Raw genomic sequence first — 22287 nt, 5'->3', positions numbered from 1 at the left:
AGAATGGGTCACTGGCCCCAGTGGCCTCTAGGGCTGTAGGTTGGGGAGCATGCACAGCATGGACAGCATGGACAGCTGTAAGTTTATGTTCAGGGCAAAAGCTATAACAAAATTAGCTTGCTTATGACCTACCACATATTGGGCTGCAATACAGATCCATGCTGTGCATCAGAAGGTTCTCAGTAATTGTTTTCTGATGAGAAGAATAGCTACTTTCCTCCAAAGCAGTGTTTTTCAACCTTGGTGATTTTTCACCAAATAATATCATGCCAAAATCTGTGAATGTTTTGTCCAATGAAAAATAAAGATGATATAAGTTTACCTCTATAATATGCCACTTTTACTCACTCCCTTTCAGATGTTCTTGGCTGTGTGGGAGAGAAAGGGGTAAAGTTACAGCATGTGTGCTAGAAATTGTGCACTGGAGTATACTGAGCATTTTAGTATCATTTGTCATTGTATTGGGGCCAGAAAAAAAGGTTGAAAGCCACTTCTCTAAACAACATTTCCTGCCAAAATCACGTAATCTTTGGCACAGGAACATTTCCAGTAGATGGAAGAGGGGGTATCACATGTCAAAGTATTTTTTCTTTCTTTCTTTTTATATATATACCCAGGTCCATAACATACTCATTAATTGCCTGCTCCCCCAGCCAGACAGGTGTTGAACAAGAACACATGGCTTACGTACAACTTGACAGGAATACTTTAGCACAAGGACAGAGGAGACAAGGCCATCTTCTAACTAGCAGGCTTAGGCAGAAGTTAGTACTATTGCTGGGATGGATGCTAAAGGAGTAGGGCGGGTGTACTGAGCACACTGAAACAGAGGAGGGATTAGAGCAAAGAGCTGACAACTGACAGACTAATTTCCATGACTCATAGCAGAGGAGAGGGCAGGAAGAAGCTGAAATAGGCTGAATATCAGGTCTCCATAGTTAAGGTATTACTAATTCTGATCAGACCTTCTATTATTGCTCCCCTATACCTGGCTTCTTGGCTCAACAGCTACACTGGCCAAACTTGGTGAGCCATGACCAAGAGGATGAGCAGAGTGGGCTACTCTATTTTCCATCCACCATTAGTTTCTTTTGCATAGGCTAGCTGGTTCACTGGGGTATAAGAAAGAGCTATAGGTCTTCTCTTGAGAGAATTAAAAAAATGGTATTTAATATCTTTTGGGAAAATGATATTTACAATAAGAAGTAGCTAGGTAGAACACTGATGTGATAAGGTTAGGTGAAAAAACAAGCATGTGTAATTATTTGAACATTACAAGTATAGCTGTGTAAAACTGTACCCATAAGAAAAAAGACCAGAAAGAAATAGCCCAGACTGTTGGCAGTGATTGTTAGGGAGGTAAAGCTGTTATTATATTTTTTCCATTTTTGAATATGTCACTTTACTTTTATAGTTTCAAAAAGCACATCAAAGTAAACAATTAGGGAGCTGCCAATCCAATGATAGATTGTTTATTCAAACCATCCTCCTGCTAAGAACAATTAGAAAAGACTGACAAATTTTTAAAAAATTTTGTTTGAGGGCACCTGGGTGGCTCAGATGGTTAAGCGTCTGCCTTCAGCTCAGGTCATGATCCCAGGGTCCTGGGATCGAGTCCCGCATCGGGCTCCCTGCTCAGCAGGGAGCCTGCTTCTCCCTCTGCCTCTTTCTCTCTCTCTCTCTCTCTCTCTGTCTCTGATGAATAATAAAATCTGAAAAAAAAGAAAAAAACTTAAAAAAAAATAAATAAAAAATAAAAAATTTTGTTTGAGGCATGATCCTTGAAGGCACAGACTGGGAGAAAATACTTGCAAAAGACACATCTGATAAAGGGATGTTATCCAATATATAAAAAAACATAAGCAACCCCATTAAAAAATGGGCCAAAGACCTTAACAGATACCTCACCAAAGAAGGTATATGGATGGCAAATAAGCACATGAAAAGATGCTCCACATCATATATTATCAGGGAAATGCAAATTAAAACAGTGAGATACCACTACACATCTGTTAGAATGGCCAAAATCCAGAACACTGACAACATCAAATGCTGATGAGGATATGTAGCAACAGGAACTTTCAGACACTGCTGATGGGAATGCAAAGTGGTACAGCCACTTTGGAAGACAGTTTGGTGGTTTCTTACAAAGGAAAACGTACTCTTATTATATAATCCAGCAGTCATCCTCCTTGGTATTTATTCAAGGGAATTGAAAACTTATGCCCACACAAAACCTGCACACAGATATGTATAGCAGCTTTATTCATAATGCCAAAATTTGGAAGTAACCCAGGTGTCCTTCAATAGGTGAATGGAAAATAAACTGGTACATTCAGACAATTGAATATTATTATTAAGCACTAAGAAGAAATGAGCTATCAAGCCACAAACAGACATGGGGGAAACATAAATACTTATACTAAGTGAAAGAAGTCATACTGAAAAGGCTATATACCATATGATTCCATCTATATGACATTCTGGAAAAGGCAAAACTGTGGAGACAGTTAGATGGTCAGTAGTTACCAGGGATTAGGGAGGAGGGGAGGATGAATAAGTGGAGCACAGAGGATTTTTAGGGCAATAAAACTATTCTTGTGTGATGCATAACGGTGGATACATGTCATTATACATGTGTTCAAACCCATAGAATGTACATCAACAAGGGTGAACCCTAAGGTAAACTATAGCCTCTAGGTGATAATGATGTGTCAATGTAGGTTAACTAGTGTAACAAATGTACCACTCTGGTGCAGGATGTTGATAGTGGGGAAGGCTGTGCATATGTTGGGAGAGGGGTATATGGCAAATCTGTGCCCTTTCTCTCAATTTTGCTATGAACCTCAAACTGCTCTAAAAAACAAAGTCTATTCAAAAATCTGATTTGTGTATGTGCTGCTGAAGCGAGCACTAAAAAATCTGATTTGGATGAAGTGATGCTCAACATCATTCATCATCAGGGAAATACAAACCAAAACTACAATGAGATATTACCTCATACCTATCAGAATGGCTAAAATCAACAACACAAGGGCGCCTGGGTGGCTCAGATGGTTAAGCATCTGCCTTTGGTTCAGGTCATGATCCCAGGGGCCTGGGATCGAACCCCGCATCAGGCTCCCTGCTCAGTGCAGAGCCTGCTTCTCCCTCTCCTTCTGCCATTCCCTCCATTTGTGCACTCTGGCTCTATCTCTCTGTCAAATAAATAAATAAATAAAATCTTAAAAAACAACAACACAAGAAACAACAGGTATTGGAGCAGCCACTCTGGAGAACAATATGGAGGTTCCTCAAAAAGTTAAAAATAGAATTACCCTATGATCCAGCAATTGCACTACCAAGTATTTACCCAAAGAATACAAAAATACTAATTCAAAGGAATACATGCACCCCAATGTTGATAGCAGCATTGTCTACAATAGCCAAATTATGGAAACAGCCCAAGTGTCCATCAACTGATGAATGGATAAAGAAAATGTGATATATATATTTAATATGTGATATTCATATTACTCAGCCATAAAAAAAAAGAATGCAATCTTGCCATTTTCAGTGACATGGATGGAGCTTAGAGAGTATTATGTTAAGTGAAATAAGAAAAAGACAAATACCACATGATTTCATTCATGTATGGAATTTAAGAAACAAAACGAACAAGCATAGGGGGAAGAAAGACAGAGAGAGGCAAACCAAGAAACAGACTATAACTATAGAGAACAAACTGATGGTTATCAGAGGGGTGGTGGGTGGGAAGATGGGTTAAATGGGTGATGGGGATTGAGTGCATGTCGTGACAAGCACTAAGTGTTGTATGGAAGTATTGAATCACTAGATTGTACACCTGAAACTAATATAACACTGTGTGGTAACTAACTAGAATTTAAATAAAAACTTAAAAAAAATCTGTTTGAAGGCAATACCAAAACAGTGAGGAATTATGGGTCCAAGACTCAGGTGAGAAGGAAAGTTTTCAGAGATTAGTGTGACGTTTAGTGCTGTCCTTTCCCTTAAGGCTACTGTCAATGACAAGAACCAAGAGGCTGAGAAGCTGAGCAGAGAATTTCACAAATTCACAGGATAGAGGGAACAAGAATTGGAGTCAGGGCCTGATAAGGAGGAGAAGCTCCTGTAAACACCGTAGGCTTTTTGACTGAGACCTGGGGGGGGCCCTATCAGTAAGTATGAATCATAAAGACACAAACCCTCACAGGGATGGAATCCACTTTGAATCCTCTCAGTCTCTGATTTAACTAGATGATCTGGGATCACCAGTGCCTCTAGCTCACTTTCCAGCCATTAAACACCAAAACCTGATAAGGAAAGGAATGAGAAAGGAAAATTACAAGCTAATCTAATTTATGAACATAGATCTTATGAGCCTAAACAAAATATTACCCAACCAAGTCCAAAAATATATAAAAACAAGAACATGCTATGACTGAAATGGATTTAGGGAGTGCAAGGCAAGTTTATGACTGAAAAGGCAATCAATGCAATTCATATTAAAAGAATTAGGAAGAAAAATTAAGTGATCATATTGATAGATGTAGAAAAAGAAGTTTATAAAATTAAACATCTATTCATGACAAAATTTTCTCAAAAGAGGAATAGAAGAAATCTGATAAAGAATATCTCCTAAGCAAACATTATATTTAAAAAGGAAATGTTGAAAGCTTTTCCCTTGAGATAAGGAAGGAGACAGGTATGCTTGCTATTACTCTTTATATTCAATCTTATACTGGAGGTTCTAGCCAATGTCCTAAGGCATGAAAAAGAAGGAAGGGGTAATACAGATTGGAAAGGAGGAAATAAAGCAGCCATCATTCACAGATGACTTGATTTATATGTTGAAAATCTGAGAGAATCTTCAGATAAAAATTATTAGAATAAATAAGAGAGTTTAGCAAGGTTACTAGATAGAAGATCAATATATAAAAATCAATAGATCTGAAACTATTTAAAAAAATTGAAATGGAAGGAGAACTTCCAAACTCTTCCAAACTCATCCTATGAGGCCAGCATTACCTTGATCCCAAAATCAGACAAAGACCCCACCAAAAAGGAGAATTAGAGAGCAGTGTCCCTGATGAACATGGATGCAAAAATTCTCACCGAGATACTAGCTAATAGGATCCAACAGTACACTAAAAGGATTATTCACCACAACTAAGTGGGATTTATTCTTGGGCTGCAAGGGTGGTTCAACATCTGCAAATCAATCAATGTGATACACCACATTAATAAAAGAAAGGACAAGAGCCATACGATCCTCTCAATAGATGCAGAAAAAGCATTTGACAAAATACAGCATCCTTTCTTGATAAAAACTCTCTGCAGTGTAGGGATAGAAGGAACATACCTCAATATCATAAAAGTAATACACGAAAAACCCACAGTGAATATCATCCTCAACGGAGAAAAACTGAGAGCTCTTCCCCTAAGGTCAGGAACACGACAGGGATGTCCACTCTCACCACTGTTGTTCAACATAGTACTGGAAGTCCTAGCCTCAGCATCAGACAGCAAAAAGAAATAAAAGGCATCCAAGTTAGCAAAGAAGTTAAACTCTCACTCCTCGCAGATGACAACTATAGCCACTTTGGAAAACAATTTAGCAGTTCCTCAAAAGGTCAAACATAGAGTTACCATATGACCCATATCCCACTCTAAGCATATACCTAAAGAGAAATGAAAACATGTTCACACAAAAATTTGTACATGAATGTTCATAACAGCATTACTCATAACAGCCAAAAGGCAGAAACAACCCAAATGCCTATCAACTGATGAATGGATAAACAAATGTGGCATATCCATATAATAGAATATTATTCAGACATAAAAATAAATGAAATATTGATATGTGCTACAACATGGATGAACTTTTAAACATTCTGCTTAGTGGAAGAAGCCAGTGTCAAAAAACCAATGTTGTATGATTCTATTTACAGGAAATGTCCAAAGTAGGCAAATCTATAGAGATAGAAAGTAAATTAGTGAATGCCTATGGTTGGGGTATGGGAAGGTTGAGGGGTGATGGTTAAAGGATATGGGTTTTCTTCTGGGGTGATGAAAATATTCTTAAATTGAGAGTAGTGATGGTTGCCTAACTCTGAATATATATAAAAAGCACTGAATTGGGCGCCTGGGTGGCTCAGTTGGTTAAGCGACTGCCTTCAGCTCAGGTCATGATCCTGGAGTCCCAGGATCAAGTCCCGCATCAGGCTCCCTGTTCAGCGGGGAGTCTGCTTCTCCCTCTGACCCTCTTCCTTCTCATGCTCTCTATCTCTCATTCTCTCTCTCTCAAATAAATAAATAAAATCTTTAAAAAAAAAAAGAAAATAGTAAGTGACTACCACTTATAAAAAAAAAAGCACTGAATTTTACACTTGTCTAACTGTATGGTATGTGAATTATATCTCAATAAGGCTATTATCAAAAACCCCATTAGCATGAAGGTTTTTTCCCCCTAGGTAAGAATATTTGGGAAATTATTTTTAAGACAAAGAAACAAATTACTACATGTTATTTTTTAGAGACCTCATTATATCTTCAAACCAAAATAGATCCTTACATTTAAGATAATTTAAGAATATTCCTACCTATTCATGGGATGGATTTGAGCTCCTTCAATAATTTTCTTGAACTTAAAATTTCCGTAATACAAGAACAAGAAGACTTTTTCTACCAAAGAGCAATGAATGATTGTTTAATACAAATAAAATATGATGAATACACAAATAAAAAGCAGCTTGCGTCAGGAAACCTTCAAAATAGCTTTATCTTTTATTATTGCCCTATATATTATTATGAGGCCTAAAATTTAATGTGCTGCCTTGACATCTTTGAGTCTTATGGGGTCCCAAAGTTCTAACCATGAGTTCAGCTCTTCCCAGATACATCCCTCACCCAGCAGGAAAGCCCCTTACTTTGCTAGTTTCCCTGTCAGCTGGACCAGCTGCACCTGACTCTTCCTCAACCTAATGGGCTTCGTCTCCCTGCAGCCTGTGGAATTATTTGCCAATCGCATCCTCCCATGGGAGCCAAGGGTCACCTCATCTTCTTGTTACTACAAAGCCTGCCTCCCCAAACCCCCGTTTGTTCACTCTACTCCTGAAAGCAGCCCAGTGTGATGTTGCATGGTGTTTGGTGTCCTCCTCCCCTGGGCTGTGAATATATGTGATTAATAAACTGCTGTCAATCTGCTGACAATCTCAACCACCTCCAGAACCCTAGAACACTCCGTCCCTCACCAGTGGGATGAAGAGAAGGTGAACAGAATATTCTCTGTTCTGTTCTGCTTCTTGCAGCTGCTGCTGCCTTTTTACTGCTGAAACAGTTCTCAGTCTCCTCCTAAACCCCTGCCCATGATAAAACCATCAGATTGTACAAATCTTGCACTTGCTCCAACCAGTGCACTATTTACCTTACAGATAACCCACAGCCAATGCCATCCTACTAAGCCATTAAAACCATCTGCTGCGAACCCCTCTGCAGCAACTCACTCACCCTTGTTCCTCTGTCTCCAAACTCAGGAGTTAAGAGCCAAAGACAATCTTACATGTTTTTGCAGAGTAGGCCGTTAGTACAGGTTTGTTTACTGCCTTGGTACTCATTGATGAAGGGTGCTTGAGTGGTTAGGACAGTGGGATCAGTGTCCTCCCAAACAAAGGCGCATTCATGTAATGAATACATCGATGATGTGGGCATGGATCTTCACATTTGCTCTTCCTGCTTCACAGTTTATAGTGAAGAGCAAACAAGGGAGACGAAGCACCTGAAAAGCCTCTGTGGACTCTGGAGGGCTACACAACTATAAATTCTCTTCATTTGTTTCAAGAAAACTTACCAAAGCCAGACTCTTCTTCTATGAGTGTGCCACAGTGCCACAATTACTGTAATAGTAGAATTTCTTCAGGAAACGGTTCACAGTTGTTGACTCATATGTACCATAGGTCATATCAGAGCCCCATAAAGAAAAATCCTGAAAGACATGCCACTGATGTGAGTTTGTCTCTCCACAAAAACCTTATGAAGAGCTGCTATGTTTTATTCTCAGAAAATATTACTGAACACCTAAGATTTGCCAAGCATTATATTAGGTACTGGAGACAGAAAAACATAGTTGCTGCTATTTAACAGCAATATTAAAAATTTTTAAAATTTAAATTGTGTTAAGAAACACATAACATAGGGGCACAGTGGGTGGCTCAGTCAGTTAAGTGGCTGCCTTTAGTTCAGGTCATGATCCCAGGGGCCTGGGATCGAGTTCCACATCGGGCTCCCTGCTCCACAGGCAGGCTGCTTTTCCTTCTCCATTGCTTGTGCTCTCTCTCTCAAATAAACAAATAAATAAATAATCTTAAAAAAGGAAACATATAACATAAAATTTATCATCTTTAAAAAATTGAGGTATAATTGACATATAACATTATATTAGTTTCAAGTATACAACACGATTCAGTATTTGTATATATTGCAAAAAGATCACCACAATTCTAGTTATTATCCATCACCTGACAAGGTTGCAAAAAAATTTTTCTTAAAGATTTTATTTATTTATTTGAGAGAGAGAATGAGAGAGAGAGAGAGAGCATGAGAGGGGGGAGGGTCAGAGGGAGAAGCAGACTCCCTGCTGAGCAGGAATCTCGATGTGGGACTCGATCCCGGGACTCCAGGATCATGACCTGAGCCGAAGGCAGTCGCTTAACCAACTGAGCCACTCGGGCGCCCTGTTGCAAAAAATTTTTTTCTTGTGATGAGGATTTTTAAGATCTATTCTGAGCAACTTTCAAATATGCAACACAGTACTGTTAACTATAGTCACCATGACATAATTGTTTTATAACTGGAAGTCTGTACCTTTTGACCCCTTCACCCATTTCACTCACCCCCTACCTCCTACCTGTGGCAACCACCAATCTGTTCTCTATGAGCTTTGTTTTTGTTGTTGTTTTAAAAATTTCACATGCGAGTGAGATCATGCGGTATTTGTCTTTCTCTGAGTTATTTTACTTAGCATAATGCCCTTGAGGTCCATCCATATTGTCACAAATGGCAAGATTTTATTCTTTTTAATGGCTGAATAGTATTCCATTGTGTATGTATATCACATTTTCTTTACATACTCATCTATCAATGGACATTTAGGTTGTTTCCATATCTTGGTTATTATAAATAATGCTGCAACATGGGAATGCATGTATCTTTTCAAGTTAGTGTTTTCGTTTTCTTCACATAAATACCTAGAAGTAGAACTGCTAGATCATATGGTAGTTCTATTTTTAATTTTTTTTAAGATTTTATTTATTTATTTGACAGAGAAAGAGGGAGAGCTCAAGCAGGGGGAGTGGCAGGCAGAGGGAGAAGCTTAATGACTGAGCCACCCAGGTGCCCCAGTTTTCTTAATTTTCTATTCAGTTTTCTTTTCAGATTTTTGTGTGTTGACACAGCATTTTTATACATGAGCATTTTTATTAATGCCCAAGAGCTAAGATTTCCCTGGATATCTTTGCAGAGTAGTATCAGGCAGCAAGACCACAAGCCCTCACATAGCAGCGTGCTATACGATGCAGAAATGTAGTATTACTAGATGGCAGCCAGAGACACTAGAGGGCAGCACCGGCCCACCCAGGGCTCTTGGTTCTGAGGACTCAGTGACCAGAACTTTTAAAGGATCATTTGCTCTTGTGTCTCTCAATCCTGCCCTTATTTCAGAATCACTGGTAGGCTTGTTAAAAATGGCTGGTTACAGGGGCGCCTGGGTGGCTCAGTTGGTTGGGCGTCTGACTCTTGATTTCGGCTCAGGTCATGGTCTCGGGGTCATGGGATTGAGCTCCATGTGTGAGGCTCCATGCTCCTTCTTCCTATGCTGCCCCCTGCCCCAATAAATAAATAAGTAAAATCTTTTTAAAAAGTGGCTGGTTAGATAATTTTGAGGTCCAGAGTAAAATGAAAATGCTGGCCCTATATTCAAAAAGTAGGAAAAAATGCCTTTAAAGGTACTAAAATATAAAACTTTTTCCTTTTTACTATAGCCCCCCTCCCCCACTCTCCTGACTTGTCCTGGTCTTTTGTTTTTGTACTTGTCTAACGTTATTCTAAATAAAGAAACATTTAAAACTTTAAATAATAACCCTGGATTTTACTGTTAATCGTTGTACAATGCCAGTTTTAAATGCAAATATCAGATCATTTAACCTTTATGTAGGATCACCAACATTACCCAATTCATATTTTGTAGCTAGCTCATGCATATGTACTTCATTCTTACCAAAACATGGAAACACTACACAAAATTAACTCTATTTTTTATTTTACTTCTTGATATGTGTACATCTAGCAACACTCTATGGAAGTCAGTGGCTTTCATAATATGCTTACCTTGTACTCACTTTGGGTCTTGAACAATTTCCAACATCATGGGTCCACCAGAATTCCTGATGACACTGCAAATGCTCCATGTGAATGGGGCAGCAAGGAATGGCAGACATACATGAGCCTGTGTTTTTGCTCATGCATACTGCATTATCTCATCAGACACCACTTGTGAAATACAAAATAAAATTATACTCCACGCAAAAGTTTATTCCATTTCAGAGGCTATGGGCAATTAGTAATCCTTTCAAGGACACCCTAAGGAGCCTATACAACCTCATAAAGAAATGGTATGGATTCTGCCAAAACCACAGACCACAGCTCAGAGGTAGGGGTCTTCAGCAAAGTCAGACTCCTTATAGTCTGAAAAGTTACAGCAAAGACCTCCTTATGCTATTCTCAGATGTACCCAATTAGCCTGGCAATTAAGAGTAGTTTCTTTGGAATTACACACACCTGGATTTGAATCTCAGTTTTACCTGGGTAAATTTTTTTTCTTCTCCATTTTTAGATCTTTTATCTATAAAATGGAGATGGTAATAGTATAAACATCATAGAGTGCTTGTAGGATTATAGGGGATTTTGTAAAACAAGAGTTTAGCACAGTGCCTGGCACAACTGATAACTACAATGGAATTGAAAAAACATGACAAACACCAATCTTAGATGCATCCTCACTGAAGGCCTCTTTAGCATCTCTGAATACCTGCTTACCTGGCTTCTCATTATCTTCACTTGGTAGAGGATAGAGTGGCTAACATAATTAGAAAATAGAAATAAATTGAAAGCATAAGAAATTAGTAAGATGAAAATAAACTGTCATTATTGGAAGGTGATGTGATTGTGCCTGAAAAACAGAAGATAATCAACTCAAAAATTACTACCACTACTACTACCACTAGTATTATTACTACTACAGAGAGAGAGAAATGGAGAGAAAGAATTCAGTAAGGTAGCTGAATATAAAAATTAATATGCTGAAATCAAAAGCCTTTGTATATACAAATATACAATCAGAAGATATATTGGAGAAGAAAATCTCCTTTCCAATAGCAACACAAAATAATACTTAGGAATAAAACATGCAAAACTTTTTTGAGAAAAACATTAAAACTTTTTCAAATGTATAAATGCAGTCTTGAAAAAATAGGCATACCATATTCTTAGGGATAGGAACACTAAAAAATTTTTCCTAAGTTAATTTATAGATTAATGTGATTTTTAAAAAGATTTATTTATTGGGGCGCCTGGGTGTCTCAGTCGGTTAATTGTGGGATTCGTGATTTCAGCTCAGGTCATGATCTCATGGGTCCTGGGATGGAGCCCCCAGTGGGCTCCTGGCTCAGCCGAAAGTCGGCTTGAGATTGTCTCCCTCTGCCTCTCCCTGACTGCTCTCTCTCTCTTTCTCTCTCTCAATTTGAGAGAGAGAAAGAGAGAGAGAGTGTGTGCACGGTGCACGTGTGGGGGGGGAGGGGCAGAGAGAGAGAGAAAATCCCAAACCGACTCCCTCTGAGCCCTACAGGGGTCTTGATCTCACCACCAGGAAATCATGATCTGAGCCAAAACCAAGAGTCCCATGCTTAACCAACTGAGCCACCGAGGCGCTCCTATAATTAGTGTGATCTCAATAAAAATACCAATGGGTTTAACTGAGGGCAATTAGGCTGATTTCTAAATTTATGGTGGGAAGTAAGCAAAAATAGTAGAACTCTCAAAAGGAAGAACTATGATAGCACTGAGATTAGTGATATCAAATAATAAAAAAACTATGTAGCCTTAATTATTAAAACACTATGGTACTTGTGCATGAATAAACTGACAGATAAATGGAACTAATGAAAATGTTCAGAAATAGAACAAATACATAGTAGTATATGATAGAGGTGTCATTTCAAATCAGTACAATAAACATGTATCTTTTATTTTTTAATTTTTTAAAGTTTGTTTGTTTGTTTGTTTGTTTGTTTAAGCAATCTCTACTCCCAATGTGGAGCTCAAATTCACAAACCTGAGACCAAGAGTGGCCTGCTTTTTCAATTGAGCCAGCCAGGCACCCCCAAACATTTATCTTTTAAATAAATGGTTTTAGGACAATTGGATAGCTATTTCAAGAAAGATAGGTGAATTCATATTTTGTACTATACACTTAAACTTCCAATCAACAGATTTAATTTTAAAAATCATACAAAAAGTTTATACATTAAAGTCCTAGAAGAATATATAGAATAATTCTTTTAGGACCTTGGAGAGAGGAAAGCCTTCCTAGTTAACTATGAAACCATAAAATAAGTGATTAATTTATTCTGCATAGAATATCTTCTGCTATATCTGCATATGGTAGAACGCACCATAAAAAAGCCAAAAGATAAATTACAACCTGAAATATATTGCAAATCTTTTTACAGACAAAGGCTAATCTCCTCTTATATATAAAAAGTACCTAATAAGCCAGTAGAAGTATTTGTAGAAGGACAGAAACAGTCCATAGAAAAAGAAATACTAATGACTCTTAAAAACATGAAAAGATAGTGTACCTGGGTGGCTCGGTCAGTTGAGCATCTGCCTTTGGCTCAGATATGATCCCAGGATCCTGGGATGGAGCCTTGCATCAGGCTCCCCGCTCAGCAGGGAGTCCACTTCTCCCTCTCCCTCGGCCTGTCTCCTACGCTTGTGCTCTCTCTCTGAAAGAATAAAAATCTTAAAAAAAAAAAACATGAAAAGACATTCAAACTTAATAAGATAAATGCAAGTTAAAATCACAACAGCAGATTGTGAAAATTCAAAAGTTCAACAGTACACTCTTTTGGCAAAGTAAAGAGAAATTGACAATCTCATATTTTGCTGATGGGAGTGCAAAATGGTGCAATCCCTAAGAAGAGTGATTTCAGAAATATTTGTTATAAATTGCAAATACATTTTCCCTTGACCCAACAATTACAACTCTAGGAATTATGCTTACATTTAATTCTGTCTTGGCAACAGCTTTTCTGAGGACTCAGACTAACACATACCCTTTGTGTGGGAAAGGTGGAAAAATAAGAATATATATCCATATTTGCATGTATTTATATAAAATGCATTAGAAGTCTATAGAAGAAAAGAAGTTAAGGGAAGCAATAGAAATGGGGTGGTGGTAATGGGTTGGGTGGAGAAAAAGGAGAGAGGAAGAGTTTTGAATCCATGTGAATTCATCTATGCAAAAAATAAATTTAAAAGGCTCTTGGAGAATTTTTGTAAATTTTCTATTGTGAAATACAGACTCATGGGTAATTGCAGAGATAGTATAGAGGTCCCATGTACTCTTACCCAATTTCTCCCAATGGCTACATTTTACATAATTATAGTAAAATATCAAAACTGGAATTTAACATTGACATAATATGTATGATTCTAAGCCACTCTATCACATGTGTAGATTTGTGTAATCACCACTACTATCAGATACAGAATTATCCCATCACCACAAGAAGAAGAAAGAATTTGATAGTACATACTAGAGGGAAAGCAGTCAGCTTGGAGTGTTAAGAATTTAGGCCTGAACCTGGGGCTCAGACTCAGAATGACTTGCTTTAAAGAAAGCATTTGTGTTACATCTCTCCAATGTTAAGTTTGAAGAGGCTGTAGTAAAACAGATCAATATGGCCTTGTTCTCATTCTCATTCTGAGATTGGCCGAGACATGCTAGGATCTGAGATAAAAAGCTTTATCTCAACTTTATTATGGATACTTTAATACTTCTTCCAGTATCAAGATGTTATTATGGAAATTAATCACCATTAAATAACCCAGGTATTAAATATAAGAAAGCTAATTTCTTAGCTGATCCCCAGTTCTGAGCATTAAATTAGCCTTAATTTACTAGATTTCAGCTCAGATTTCAATACCTATATATTATAAGAGCCAGTTACAATGAATTAAGTTAAAACTCTCCAAGAAACTGACTGATACCTAGGATCGATCAACAATACCTAAAGGCCTTGCTGATGGGAATGTAAACTGTTCTGGAGAGAAATTTGGCTATAGATATCAAAGGCTTAAAAATGTGCCATTTTTTTTGACTCAATAATTCCACTTCTAGAAATTTGTCTTGAGGAAACAATTAAGCATATGTAAAAAACTTTATTACCTAATATGGTCATCAAAAGAAATCATTAAAGAATACACTATAATATATTCACTTAATGTGAAAGAAGGCAGTAAGGAGGAAAAGAACAAAAAGGTCATAAGATGTATAGAAAACAAAAACCAAAATGGCAGACATAAATCTGACCATATCAATAATAACATTAAATGCTAAGGAGGCTGACTCTGTGGCCTTTCTGTTTGATTTGGTTGCCACTAAAAAACCTCAAACCTTGCCTCAAAATAAACTTACTGTCTTGAGAATGAGTTAGCTTTTCTATTTTGACCTTTATTAACTTCATCCAAAACCCTTCTTTACAAATGGACTTCTTAAAAGGTCTTCAGACTTCCTGCCATCAGAATTCTAATAGGTCCCTGATTCAACATGAATAAATCTTGTCCTCTCACTGACTTGTCTCATTCTCACACCTCTCACACTGTATCTCAAGGGGTATGCCCATGCCCAAGCAGGGAGCCATCTAAAAATATGATCTATTTTCCAAGTATAAACTGGGTTACCAAAGAGGACCCTGGGGAATTTGGAGTCTTTTAAAGACTCACTGCCAAAAATACCCTAAGGAAAACTGAAGTAAAGAACAAATCCTTAAGGCGCCTGGGTGGCTCAGTTGGTTAAACAACTGCCTTCGGCTCAGGTCATGATCCTGGAGTCCCAGGACCGAGTCCTGCATCGGGCTCCCTGCTCAGCAGGCAGTCTGCTTCTCCCTCTGACACTCCCCCCTCTCATGCTCTCTCTCTCAAACAAATAAATAAAATCTTAAAAAAACCCCACAAATCCTTTAGAACATATCCCAGATGAATACCTTTTTGTTAAACCAAGAGGTATTAAGTCAAACTGTAACTTTTTAGTGGGGAAGCCATAATTTACTAAATTCCAAAAGAAAAAATATGGAAGAAACACAAATGCGTATCACAAAGTGAAAGAAATCAATTTGAAAATGCTACATACTATATGATTCTAACTATATGACATTCCAGAAAAGGTTAAAATTATGGAGACAGTAGAAAGATCAGTGGTTGTCATGGGTTGGGGGGAGGGAGGAATCGATACGCAGAGCACAGAGGATTTTTAGGGCAGTGAAAATATTCTGTGTGACACTATAATGATATATACACATCATTATACATTTGCCCAAACCCATATAATGTACAACACCAAGACCCTTATGTAGACTATGGACTCTGACTGATGATGAACTGATGTAGGCTCATCAGTTGTAACAAATGTACCACTATGATGGGGGATATTGATAATGGAGGAGGCTGTGTGTGTTGTGGGGGCCAGAGGTATATGGGAAATCTCTGTACCTTTCACTCATTATCTGTGAACCAAAATGACTCTAAAAAATAAAGTCTATTAAAATTTAAAACTTTATTTTATTTTTTTAAAGATTTTATTTATTTAATTGACAGAGAGAGAGAGACAGTGAGAGAGGGAACACAAGCAGGGGGAGTGGGAGAGGGAGAAGGGAAGCAGGGCTCGATCCCAGGACCCTGGAACCATGACCCAAGCCGAAAGCAGACATTTAACAAACTGAGCCACCCAGGTGCCCCTAAAATTAAAAATTTTAAAAGCAGCAGGCCACCAGAATCCTGGACTCAGCATATTCTGAATCTGTTAAGAGGCCAGAGTTAGGTCAGAAAAAAACAACAGGAGATGAAGGGAAGTGGGTGGGTGATGGTATTAAAGGCAGCACTTGTGATGAGCACTGGGTGTGGTATGTAAGTTATGAATCACTGAATTCTACTCCAGAAACCAATATTTCACTGTATGTTAACTAACAAAATTTAAATTAAAAAAAAGAAAAGAAAAAAGAAAAAGGGTAAGGTATGGAGTATAAGGACAGAGGCTGAAGAGGACAGGAACTATTTCCTTTGAAATTCAACAGCTTAGTAGCATGCAACCAGAATAGTTCCATTATTTTACTGGGTGTATCAAGCCTGGTCAACAGTCTCATCAGACTAATGTTCTAAGAGCCTTCCTCAAGAAAATGCTGTAGGATGGAAGAGATGACCAGAATGCCATTTTCAGTTGAAATAGGCACCGTTTACACTCTTCTTTGGTCAGTAAGGATTGGCTCCTTGTAGATCCTCTTAAGTACTAAAATAAAATATACATTTTAGTGCTGGAGAAGGACATCATACATAGTCCAAAGCAATAATATATGGCATTAGTATGCATTCTCTTGATAAAATTCTCCAATGCTTAAAAAATCCATCCTTCACATAGCTGCTGTGAGAAATCTGATTTTTTGAAAGATTTATTTATGTATTTATTTGAGAAACAGAGAAAGAGAGAGAGAGAGAACACAAGTAGGGGCAGAGGGAGAGAACCTTCAAGTAGACTCTCCGCTGATCGCAGACCCATGAGATCATGACCTGAGTCGAAATCAAGAATCTGATGCATAACCAACTGAGCCACCCAGGTGCCCCTTAGATTTTTTAAAATACAGATGCTGAGAAAGATGTTTTCTCTTTCCTCTGAGGCTGCTAAACTGGAATGACATAATCCTGAAACTGCCTGCAGCTATGTTACTACTGTCCCAGTTTGGCTCAGTAGGTGTGATATTAAAGAGAAAAATTATTTGTGATACTTGTTAAAGAATAAGGCAGACTTTACTCAGGGTGACTATCGCAATAGATATAGGGACCACTACAATGGGTTTTGCAGTAGAGGAGAGATATTGGGCCCAACCCCAAATATAACAAGGAAAAGTGGGAATTTATAGCCAAGGAGTGGGGGGGTGGTGGTGGTCAGTGAATGGAAAATTGAAAGGAAACATCAAGGCTAAGGGAGGAGTCTAGAAAAACAACCTAACATTCTTGCTGAAGGCAGGCCAGGGAGATCAGACCTCACCTGGGGGATGGTGGAAGATGAGGAACCCTATCAGATATTGAGGGTGATCAGATATCAAGGATGGGGGATTCTGGTTGAATTGACTCAGTGGGATTCTTGCAAACTGGACAATGCAGGGGTAACACAGAAGCTCAAAAGTCAGGGCTTGGTTGAGAAAAGAGTTCAGAGGAGCCTGACTAAACTTTGGTTAAAGAGAGACTCTGCCAGTGAAACGGGGTCACAGAGAGGAAATCAGATCCAAGATTGGAAAGAAATGATAATTTTTGAGTATGTGAACTCAGCTCCACCCCTGGATTTCCCAATTTCCTGTTATATGAACCAATAAATTTATTTTTGTCCTTCAAATTTATTTGAATTAGGTGTCTGTCATTTGCAAATGGAAGAAAGCTCATTAATTTGAAGAGAGAATTGATTTGATGAATAAGTTTGAGGTGATGGGTAGAAGATTAAAAGCAGTCAGTCAATGGCAAAATAAGAGAGTATACATTTCTAAGCTAACACATCATCATACACAATATACAAACTTCCTATATACCATTCTTACTGTGTTCTCAGGGCTATAGGCTTAAAGGGAGTATTATATAAATGGCATAGAAATATTTGTGAAATTGGGATTCCAGAACTGAACAGTTTTGCAAGATTGGGCAATATAATAGCTGACACTTATTAGATATGTGCTTTATTCTAGGCATGCTGTGTTTTATATGCATTATTTTAATTAATCCCCATTTCATGGACTCAGAGACATCAAGATATTAAGACCTATTCCAAGGACAGATAGCTACTAATTACAGTTTTAGGATCTGAACATAAATCTATGCACTATAAAAAAAGTTTTATTGAGATATAATTCACATATCATAGCATACATACCAGATTCAACCATTTAATGTATGCAATTCAATGCTTTTGGTATATTCACCACTACTATAGTTTTTGAACATTTTAATCACCTAAAAAAAAACCACCATACCTTTTAGCTATCACCCCCATGTCCTCCCCAACCCCCAACCCTAAGCAACCACTAATCTACTTTCTGTTTTTATAGATTTCCCTGTTCTGGACTTTCATATAAATGGAACCATAGAGTATGTTATCTTTTGTGACTGGCTTCTTTCACCTACTATTATGTTTTTGAAATTCATCATAGCATGTATCCAGTACTTAATTTTTTAAAGATTTTATTTATTTATTTGAGAGAGAGAGCACAAGGGGGAAGGGGCAGAGGGACAAGCAGACTCCCCACTGAGCGCAGAGCCTGTCTCGGGGCTCGATCTCATGATCCTGAAATCATGACCTGAGCCAAAGTCAGACGCTTAACCTACTGAGCCACCCAGCTGGCCCCTCAGCACTTCATTTTTTATGGCTGAATACTATTCCTTTGGAGATATCACATTTTACTTATCTACTCATCCATTGATGAATATTTGTGTTGTTTCCACTTTTGGCTATTATAAATAATGCTGCTATAAATATTCATGTACAAGTTTCTGTGTGGACATGTTTCATTTCTCTTGAAAATATACCTAAGAGTGGAATTACTGGGTCATATGGTAACTCTATGTTTAATAATTTGAGGAACTGCCAGAGTGTGTTCTAAAGTGGCTGCACCATTTTACATTATCATCAGCAGTGTAAGAGGGTTTCATTTCTCCAATCCTTGCTAACACTTGTTATCTGACTTTTTGATTTGAGCCATTCTAGTAGGTATGAAGTGTTATCTCATGGTAGTTTTGATTTGCATTTCTTTGATGACTAATGATACTGAATGTCATTTCATGTACTTTCTGGCTATATGTATATCTTTGAAGAAATGTCTTTCAGATCCATTGCCCATTTAGAATATGATTGTCTTTTTGTTATTATATATATATATTCTAGATGCAAATTCCTTATTAAATATGATTTGTAAATATTTTTATCCCATTCCATGGGCTGTATTTTCACAATCTCGATAGTGTCCCTTGATGCACAAAAGTTTTTAATTTTGGTGAAATCCAGTTATCTGTTTTTTCTTTTGTTGCCTGTGCCTTTCGTGTCATATCCAAGAAATCATTGCTAAGTCTAATGCCATGAATATTTTCCCCCTGTTTTCTTCTAAGAGTTTCATAGTTTAACCCTTATGTTTAGGTCTTTGATCCATTTTGAGTTAATTTTTGTAAATGGTGTAAGATAACTTCATTGTTTTGCATGTGGATATCCAGTTGTCCCAGCACCATCTGTTGAAGAGACTACCCTTATCCCATTGAATAGTTTTGGCACTCTTGTTGAAAATCAGTTGGCCATAGATGTATGGGTTTATTTCTGGACTCCCAATTTTGTTTCATTGATACATACATCTATCCTTGTTGACAAAGTAACACACTGTTGCTTTATAGTAAATTTTGAAATGAGGAAGTGTGAGTCCTCCTACTTTATTCTTTTTCAGGATTATTTTAGCTATTCAAGATCCCTTGTAATTCCATATGAATTTTATTTTTATTTATTTTTTAAAGATTTTATTTATTTATTTGACAGAGAGAGACACAGCAAGAGAGGGAACACAAGCAGAGGGAGTAGGAGAGGGAGAAGCAGGCTACCCGCTGAGCAGGGAGCCCGATGCAGGGCTTGATCCCAGGACCCTGGGATCATGACCTGAGCCAAAGACAGATGCTTAACAACTGAGCCACCCAGGTGCCCCTCCATATGAATTTTAGAATCAGCTTATCAATTTCTAAAAAAAAAGTCGGCTGGGATTCTGGTAGATATTGTGTTGAATCTGTAGATCAATCTACAGAATACTGCCATCTTAATAATGTCTTCTGATTCATGAACATGGGATTTAAAAAATCTTTACTTAGATCTTTAATTTCTTTTCAATAATTTTTCATAGTTTTCAGAGTATAAGTTTTATACTTCTTTTGTTAAATTTATTCCTAAATATTTTATTCTTTTTGATACTATTAAGTTTTGAGAGAGCTTTAGAAGCCAGTATTCACAGGTGGCAAGACGGATGATGTGGTGTCATAAGTAATAATATAACTAGCATTAAAAAAATAGTATTAGGAAATTAGACAGGCACGAAGACCTATATTATTTCAAGACACAGAGGTTCTGAGAAGTTATGGCCTTGTGAGTACTAAGACTATTATTACATTCTTCTCATGTGTGAGATGTAAAATTAGCCAGCATTAGTGCATAGGAAATAAAGACAGAAAGAGATGGTACGTAGACAGTACCAAGAATCTTTATGTGCACTGATATGACAGCAACAAATATGTAAGTACCACTTTTATACCCATTATCCCAAACTTCATTAATAAAACATTATATCTCACATGGGATCATGAATTTTATAACACATCTTTTAATAATATTATTTACACAATCAATGTCCTTGAAAAAAATATTTCTGTGGGATGATGCATATCCTCACGGTGGTTCTGGAGGCGGTGCAGTAAAACAAATGGTTAGAAAAATGGGCTCTGGAGTCAGAATACCTAGATTCCATGGATTAGCTATGTGATCTTAGGCAGGTGGTTTAACCTCTCTGTGCCTCTCTGCATCTGTATAATCTAAGCAATGAAATACAATACTTTATGGTGATGTTGTGAAATTTAAATTACTTAATATATACAGTGTTTATTATCTGGCATTTTGTTTAAAGGTGGATAGCTGTATATAGTACTGTACTTACTTTATATTCCCTATTTCTAAGTTTCATGATGGTAAGGACAAAATAAGTTTGTCTTTGTATCCCCCACAGGATGAAGTGAATTTTATTTTTGAATTTATCTCTAAACATGAAGTATATTAAAAATGTAAATATTAAACATTTAAAAATAATTTAAATAAAAATCTTCAGCATATCATTTGTATTTCTTCAGTTACTGCTTTATAATTAGCTGTTAGGGACTTCATGACTTCTGACATTCTTTTTGTTACCCTCACTTTCTTAAAGCACCTAGTTATGGTGTAATGCACGTCAGAGCCCTCAGAACCGCTAACGGGGTAGTTTTGAGGGATGAGGCTGCAGCAGCAAAGAGTGGGTCATATCAAGGTACAGCTTTGCTGCTGGAGGTGGAGGACCAATAACCTCAGAAAATAGCGCACAGGAACAGTTGGGCCAGCAGAGCACTTTGTGACGGCTCATTTGGACACTCCGCAGTGGGGTACGGCCAAGGTGAGAGCCCTAACGCGCGGGTCGTCCGCCCGGAGGCCTTGACGGAGCACCTGGGTCTGACGCGAGAGGGAAGGGCTCGGGCCGAGGCCGCTTGGATGAGTCATTCTCACCTCCCCAGGCAGGTGCGGGTGGCAGGACGCTTCGCCTCGGCGGGCGGGAGCCGAGAGCCGCCGCGGAGCCCCCTCTCGGGACGCCTCCTCCGGGCGGGCACTGACCTTGTCGCTGGCGGCCCGACTGCCGAGAGGACCCGGCAGACCCCGCAGAGCCGGGCGCTGGTCCGGGGCGCCCACTGCCTCCCAGACCCACAGGTCGTCGGAGCCGGCCGCCGCCCTCCTGCGCTCCCTCGGCGGCTCAGTCCCACGCGAGGTCGCCCGCTGAGCCCAGAGGGCCGCGCCGCCAGGCGCAGGAAGGCGGGGCGGGGCGCGCGCCCACCGGCCCGCGGAGGTCGTCTCGCGCGGGCGCACGCGCCGCAGCCGCGCGGGGCGGGGGGTGGGGAGGGTGGGTGTGCTTGGGGCGCGCGCGCCGCCGCCGCTGCCGCCTCAGCCTGCTGCTCCGCGCGCGCCGCCTGCTCCCGGCGCTCGGCCCCAGCACGCCGGCTCCCGAGCGGCCACGGGCGGCGCGGGGTTCGCGGTGTAGAGTCCGCCAGTTCCGGACCCGCGTCCCGCACCCTGACGGTCCCGGTAAGCGGGGGCGGGGGCGGCGGGGACCCGGCTGGCACCCTAAGGGACGGGTCTGCGGGCCTCGGACA

The 22287-nt window shown here is 38.9% G+C and overlaps 1 long non-coding RNA gene across 1 annotated transcript; it reads right to left on the bottom strand.

Annotated features, from left to right (window-relative positions):
- Positions 1 to 145: 145 nt before the first annotated feature.
- Positions 146 to 21937, bottom strand: LOC141372040 (uncharacterized). The gene is made up of 4 exons (XR_012377375.1): positions 21650 to 21937; positions 12915 to 13077; positions 7853 to 7987; positions 146 to 368 (listed from the first exon to the last, which is right to left on the bottom strand). It is a non-coding gene; the product is annotated as an uncharacterized lncRNA (long non-coding RNA).
- Between the last annotated feature and the right edge of the window lie 350 nt (positions 21938 to 22287).

Source organism: Callorhinus ursinus, unplaced genomic scaffold (assembly GCF_003265705.2).
Source record: "Callorhinus ursinus isolate GAN/ISIS: 27379988/994484 unplaced genomic scaffold, GSC_fseal_2.0 scaffold415, whole genome shotgun sequence".
NCBI lineage: Eukaryota > Metazoa > Chordata > Mammalia > Carnivora > Otariidae > Callorhinus > Callorhinus ursinus.
The sequence above is the reverse complement of the archived record's forward strand: the minus strand, read 5'-3'. Positions and strand labels throughout refer to the sequence as shown.